Source organism: Gossypium hirsutum, chromosome A13 (assembly GCF_007990345.1).
Source record: "Gossypium hirsutum isolate 1008001.06 chromosome A13, Gossypium_hirsutum_v2.1, whole genome shotgun sequence".
Lineage (NCBI taxonomy): Eukaryota > Viridiplantae > Streptophyta > Magnoliopsida > Malvales > Malvaceae > Gossypium > Gossypium hirsutum.
In genome coordinates this window covers 80,598,787-80,606,829 of record NC_053436.1, presented here as the reverse complement: position 1 = coordinate 80,606,829, position 8,043 = coordinate 80,598,787, and positions in this window count along the sequence as shown.

Below are 8,043 nucleotides of genomic sequence, written 5' to 3'. Positions count from 1 at the left end.
GGACCGTATCATTGCTTTTCATGGCATAATTTCATGACAGGTTTTCAATTTCATCCCTAATGTTACAAAGTTAACTATAAATCTTATTTAGCTTTACGATTCAGTCCTTATCATGATCTAAGCTTAATATCTATCAAATTCAAGCCCAATTCATCAATTTCTAAACAATGGCGACTTACCAAAAATTCAACAATTGAACAAACTGATACATGGGCTAGCTAAATCAAGCTTCCATGATCATAAATCTATAAATTACACGAAAAATACATGGTTACCTTAAATAAACTGATGGTCGAATGTAAACTTGTAAAAGTGGAGTTTTTCTTCTTTTGTTTCAAATAGTGGGTAGTGGAGAAGATGAGGTTTTCATATTTCATCCACCAACTTGGCTATATATACTTTAATTAAGGTTTAATTAAATAATTAATCATGTTTAATTATGTAACACCCCTTACTGACCTGACTGCCGAGAGTTATAGGATGCTACATTCGTTACCAGAGCAATTATAGTAAATTTTGATACATTTCAAACAATACAATATGCTTATTTGTATACAACATATTTAGATATGATGTAAAATCATTTACGGGTCTTATACATAAGCTCTTTTATTGAATCGAGGTCGATTAAATACTTAATTAAAAAATTTTCAAAACCTGTGAGTTAATGCTACAACATTAGGGTTTTCTTGTTGCAACATTGTCCGTCAGTGAGTTACGTCGCAACTTTAAAAATCTTGATGTTGCAAAGCCTCCCATTTTTTATCTATGTTGTGACTGTATCTCCCCAAATTTTATAATTATGCTTCTATAAGTTTTTGGCACAATTGTGTATCTGCTTCAGTGGTTAAGTATTCTGGGAGTGTGTGAGAGGTCCCAAGTTTAAGACCTAGCTTTGGCAAATTTGGTATTTTTTCGACTTAAGCCTTATACTTGCTCAGTGGGCTTATATTTAAATGTCTGTAACTCCATATCAGAATGAGCTTGCTGGTTCGAGTGGTAAGGGTGTTGGTGTGTTGGGGGTCTTGAGTTCGAATCCTTGCATTGGCGTGTGTATTAATTTTCTTTTGCTGCCTAGAGGAGTTTCATTTTTTTTGAAAGTCTGAGAGTGGGGGGAAAATAAGGGATTTAGGGGTTATCAAAATTAGCATTTTTATCTTTTTTGAAATTTCCTCCTCTCCTCCCAAGGAAAAAAACTGACGTTAGTCTTCTGTTTTTTTTCTCTCTGTCGTTTTTCTTGTTTCCAATCTCCCTTTCGATTTTATTTTCATTTTATCAATCGTCACGCCTGGGTTCTCATTGTTTTTGCTTTCGTCGTTAGATTTTGGTAAGTGAAGGTTTGATATCAAGTAACTTGTGTTTTTCAAAAATGTTGATTAGGGTCCTTTGGTTGTTTTGGGCAGCAGCATATTAGGAAGATCGTGTTTCTTCTCCTACGGAATCGTAGTCAGTCACTCAGAGAATTGGGGTAAGCGAAAAGAGTTGATTTGAATTATGGTTGGGTTCGATTTCTCAGTTTAACCATGTTTTTAAGTCTAATTCTGAGCTTTGGTATTCTGATTATAGGTTCTGATGGTCTCGGGTGTAACACCCTTTAACCCCAAACCGTCGCTGAAACATGGTTATGAAGCATTACCAGACCTATTGGACAATTTACAATTAATTCAAAATAAATGACATACATATCTTGATTTAATCATAAAGTCCCTATAATGGATCCTCGAGGTCCAAATCACATGTTAGAATCGAATCGTGACTTGTACAGGTACTTCGAAAATTATTAACTTTTTTTTTTGTGCAAACTCAATATAACCCCTTTATAAATACCTAACCTTCCCTGCAAATTCAAATCAAGACCAATCCAAACAAAAATCACAACCAATCCAATTTACCTTTAAATACACCTAAACTATACCTAAAACATTAACTTAATATTTTAATTAAATAAACATTCATAATATCATTCAAAATTTTACTAACTAGCTTTATTCATTTTTCTTTCCAAGTTTAATACCAAACTTACCAAATTTGTCAAACCATTTCATTTAACTTAGTACCAAAACACCAAAATAATTTATTACAACTAAAATCATAAAACATTTTAAAGTGACCATTACAACACCTATGTACATGCCATTTTTACCAAAAGAAGAATACATCACCAAAGTTTGATGCTGGAGTCGGGATCGTTATGGATGCTGGACCGGGACTCTGGACTCCTTTCCACCTAGGCACGGAAACAATCGTACGCTGAGTATTTTATACTTAGTGGTATTACCATTATTCAAATTATAATAACAATAATAGAATATAATTATCAAGCATGTAACGATTAAATTTCTTAAATATCAATTCATTCTTAAACTTTCATTTATTAACAATAACAATACAATTTTTTTTTAGCTATTCTTCAATTTCATTCACATATCATATGCCTCAATTTCAATCACTACATGAACATTGAGTTCATGCCTTTCACTTCCAACCTCAATTTCAATCCATAATTCAACTTTCTCATTTTTTTTCAATATTTTCAATAGTATAATCAATCAATTTATTTTAAATTTCTCATTTCAGTTGTTCTCCTTATTAACAAACCTGGACTTTGGCGGATACACGGATTCTAACCCAAACACACCAGTACTACACATTGTGCCTAAAACGGTACTCAATACTTGATCAATATATGAGAAGCAGTATACAACACATAAAGTGCCTAAAATGACACATGAGGTGCCTATTATGACACACAAGGTGTCTGATATGACACATAAAGTGCCTGATAGGCAAAGCCGATAAATCCCGTACTCTTCTAATCCTATAGCATGCCAACTATATCCGACTCAGCCCAACTAGTTAATAGGGTATTCAAATCATTTCTCAATTTCAATTTCACCTTCAATGTACAATTCAATTCGATACAATTTTCCACTTTCCAACAATATACTATCAAATATTCATACATAATCATACTTCATCTCAATTTCATTCAATTCAATATTGATACTTACCTTATAATTTTACTTACCATACACATATATTTAAATATAACATTTAATAAATAGTAGTTTGAATTATAGTAATATAAACCGTGAATTTCTCGTTTTAGTCCTCGATAGCTTTCTCTTTTCCTTTGTGTGCCGATGCCTCGGGTTCTTTGCTAGCTACGAAAATAATAATGATTTACACTATTAATGACAGCACTAATTTACAATAACTAATTGAATTTCTTTTCAATTTATACCCTAATTCCAATATAATCCTAATTAACACATTTACTTTTCTAACTCAATTCACACTTCATTTCTACTTAATATCTTATCATATTCAACTTAACTATTCAATGTTCATATTAAAACCCTAATTTTAAACTTCTTTCAATTTAATCCCTACTATGTAAAACTAATAACTTACTTTACAATTCAGTCCTACTTTACAATTCAATCCCCTTTTTCAATTCTATCTTGAAATTCATTCAATTAAATCCCTAATTCATTATTTTGTTCAACATGAACTATGTTCAAAAACCTAAAAACCTCCAAAACCTCAACTTAATTTCAACAAAACTTTGTTCTAAAGCTTCTAAAACATCAAATTTTAAAGAAAAGGACTTAATTGACTTGCCTATTAAAGCTTTAAACCTTCAAACCTAGTTTTTCCTTTTATTTTTATTTTTATTTTTCTCATTTTCCCTGCTCTGTTTCGAAATGCTCTCTGCTTCTTTCTTTTTTCTTTTGTTTTGTTTTTATTTCTTTACTTTATATTATAATAATATTTAATTAATAAATATCTTTTAATTATAATGCAAGTGTATATACATATTTTATTACATTTGTACAACTTTTTCACCCTACATTTGGCACCATTTGATTTATTTATTTTATATTTAATTAATTAATAATTATAAATATCTTTATAATTAAATTTTAAGTAATTATATATTTATTTTACAAGTGTATAAATATATGCATGACACATATATAATTTTTACACCTTACATTTATCTTTTCTTAATTTATTCCATAATATAATAATAGTGAAAATAATAATAATAATAATAATAATAATAATAATAATAATAATAATAAATATTTGTTTAATAAAAATATATGTATTACAAATGTAAACATATGTATTTTACATTTGTACATTATCATCACCATCCAGTTGTCATAATTTTAATTTATTTATCATAAAAAATCTTATAATATAATTATTTTAAATTAATTTAACATAATTTATATCTAAATAATTAATTATATAATTAAAATATAACATAAAAATCTTAGATTTTTATTACATATATGCCGCCTCATTTCTTGTTAATGGCTTAATTTCCATTTTAATCCTTTTTATTTTCTATTAATCTATAATTCAACTTTTACCCCTTATTCAATTTAGTCCTTTTATTATTTTCTCTAAATTAAGCTAATTTCACTTAATTAAAGCCTAATTAAATACACTACTAGACTCACAAATATTTCTAATAATTATTTACGAACTTGGTTTACTAAGACGGAGGCTCGATACTACACTTTTTCGATGCCCGTGAATTTTTGGGTCATTATATTGGGATTGTTTTGCAGCGAATCGATACCAGGTGTGTACCCGAAACGCAGAAAATGAGGTTTTGACAAAAGTCGAAAAAGGCCACTATCGACGCCAGAGGACACGGCTGTGTGATCGACAAAGGCATGACCGTCTGTAGCACAAGACCGTGTGGTGGCTCGAGTGTGGCCGTGTGGGCAACACGAGCGTATGGGCCCACATGAGCGTGTCACTTATTGGGTCAGGCCATGTGACGCACATGGGCAGGGCCAATCTGGGCTTGTGGGCCACACGGGTAAGCCACACGGGCATGTGGGCCCATTTGTCTAAATTCTTCCTTAGGGTTGCACGGGTTGTCCTAAACGACTGTAGGCCTACGGTAGGGACGATAAGGGCTAATTAAACCCTAAACTGTATGATCTAATTAACTAGTGTTCTACACTGAGCATATTAACGCTGAGTATGTTTGATTACTGATCCGTACAACTATCTGTTATCTGTTAATAAAAGCATGTTAAGCATAATTATCTGTCATTTTTGTATGTATGATCTGTTACTGTTATTGGGGTGGGATGATATATATTTTTAGAGGAAGTGTTCTAAAAGGCAGATTATGCCTATTATCTCGCAGCATGGCTGCATTATATCTGATATGTGCCGCATCGGTACAACATGGTGTGTAGGGTTGGGTGGGTGTTTTTAACCTCACATAGTGTGTAGGGATGGTCAGAGATGGTGTGTAGCGGATGGGGGTAGGATATCTGGTTTCTGATTCTGATTTGTATATCTGCATCTGAGATAGGCTTAGGCCCGAATATGCATCTGTAACTGTGATGGGCTTAAGCCCGAATCTGTATATGATTGACTTTGATTATCTAGTTGTGTGCATGCTTAATACCGTGGGGTTCACACTGAGTTTAGTACAAGTAACCCACAGTGTTAGGCGGATTGATGCAGTGGAGCCCCTCGGTGACCACATGTTCGAACTGGTTTAATTTTTATGATCTAGTTTATTTTGGGGTTTTATTTTATGTAATTAGACTTTACGGACTGCTTGGTTTTAATTTGGGTTAGACTGCAAATTTATGATTTTATAACTGCAAAGCGTGACATAACTCAGGTTTTATCAAAAGCTAGTTTTTTTTAAAAACTTGAATGGTTTTTTAAACACGAATGATTTTATTTGAAAATAAGCTTCCGCTTAAAGGATATGTTTCAAGGCAAATGGACTAATTGAAAACATGTTTTGAGTTTAACGAAAGTAACAAAGGGTTTATGAGTTAAGGTTTTTATCAAGATAGGCGTTTGCAAAACCCCTTCCATGTGGCATCGCCAAATTCAACCATAACGTCTAGGCTAGGTTTGGGGTGTTACAGTGACACTGAAGATAGATGGTTGCGACGTCACTTCTGTTTTGGTTGGAATCTCATTTGGTACAATTTTCACGCTTCCAACAAATACATCACATTTCACATATGCATATGCTAATGTTACCAATACAAAAAGATGCCAATCCATGCCAAATCAAGTCAATATCACTTTTGAAGACGATCATTCTAATGGCATAAAATTCATGACCAAAACATAACCATTTTCAATCCATTTACTAACTTGCTAAATCTATTCACTATGCAATCCACAATATATATAACTTACGCAAGCCTCAATCATCAAATTTAATGGAGCCAAACATGTCCCAAAACCATGCATCAAATAGGTTATTTACCAAACTTATCAACAAGTTCAATGTTAGCCATAATTACATCTTCATCATTTACATCAAATTAATCATTTCCATAGCATGAAGACCTTATATACATGCCACAACCTTTGGAACCAAAATGAACATTTTTCTACTATTTCAATGATAGTGTGACGTCCGCAAAGATCCAGCTTTGAGAGTTCCACAAATTGAAGATCTAATTAAGAGAAACAACTAAAGTAAGCATACAAATGCTTAGTAAGTTCAAATGGAAAACACAAGGCTTACCTTGATCATATATAAGCATACTAACTACCATAATTTTGGCGTACATTTGGCTAACCTTATCACATAATGTCATAATTAGACACATGACAATATTGACATCCAAATAGGTTAGACATTATAACATATCAAGAATATCATCAATTCATACCAAATCATGTTATACCATCTCACTTGCATACATCTTTATCAAGATACAAAATCCTGCCATTTCAATATAAATTACAAATCATTATAACATATCAAATTAGTTCATATCACTTGTTTCGAATCCAATTCCAATTTTAGTATTTCACCCAATGGAACCTTAGTAAAATGAACTCAAATACACAGGTAAACTACACCACACCAAATAGCTCGTAGGAGCTTAAATTACACAACACCAAGGCACTGAAGTGCAAAGCCCGTAGGCATAAAATGTATAAACATTTTTAAATACATTCCTCTAATTCACCAAAGTCTTCATAGAGACATATAATACTCGATGATTCGCAATAGATGCTGGATCTTGACATAACCCGTAACAATCTCCGTACAATCATATATCACGTACAAGCTTGCATAAGACTTTATTGGCATGCCAATTGTATCCTAACCTTTTACTAAGTTCACATGGGCATTAACTATGTATATTTGTGGATTCAACCCTATAATCATTCATAGTTACATATCATACCTTCTAATCATTTCCAATTACATATCATACCTTCTAATCATTTACAATTACATATCATACCTTCTAATCATTTTCAATTACATACATACCTTATACAATGTATTATAACATAACAACCATATATCTCATTTCATTTCAAATTCCAATTCATTCAATAGCCTTGTATGCCAATTTCCATTAACATATTAAATTATATCCAAGCATAATAATAATGAAATAAACACACATACATATAAAACAAGGAAAGGTAGTAAGTTCCAATTGAACTGTCACACCTGGATTTCAATAAAGTCCAAAATTTAGGGAAAATTGGGTGTAAATTGAATGAATTACGGGATTAGTGGACTCTACTGAGAAATTAGGAAAATTAGGTGATTGAATGTCAAATACTTGGGGTTCAATCCTGGTTCGATTAAGTTAGAACCAACTGTTTCCTTAGTGGGAGACAAAATGATTGACGGATGGTTACTTGGGGCCTTGAACCGTACATAAGAAGATTTATTTATACATGGGAGATGAGGATTATTTTGAAGGCAGAATTCTCCCTAATTTCATTTTACTTTCTTTCCTTCTCCATCATCTTCCTTGGTTGCTCCAAAGGAGAGAAAAATTGAGGAAACGCTGTATGTGTAACATCCTCAAAACCCTCTTGGTCGTAAATAATATGAGACAAAATTTTAGTGAAATAAGGTATAAGATCAAAGAAAATGAAAGTTACAAGATATCAAAAGAGAGTTAAAGTAAGAAGCATGACATGATGTATAATTGATTTCTCAATAAAATAAAAAAATGATATGAAGATGATAAAAGAGAATATTGAGGAGTATTAAAA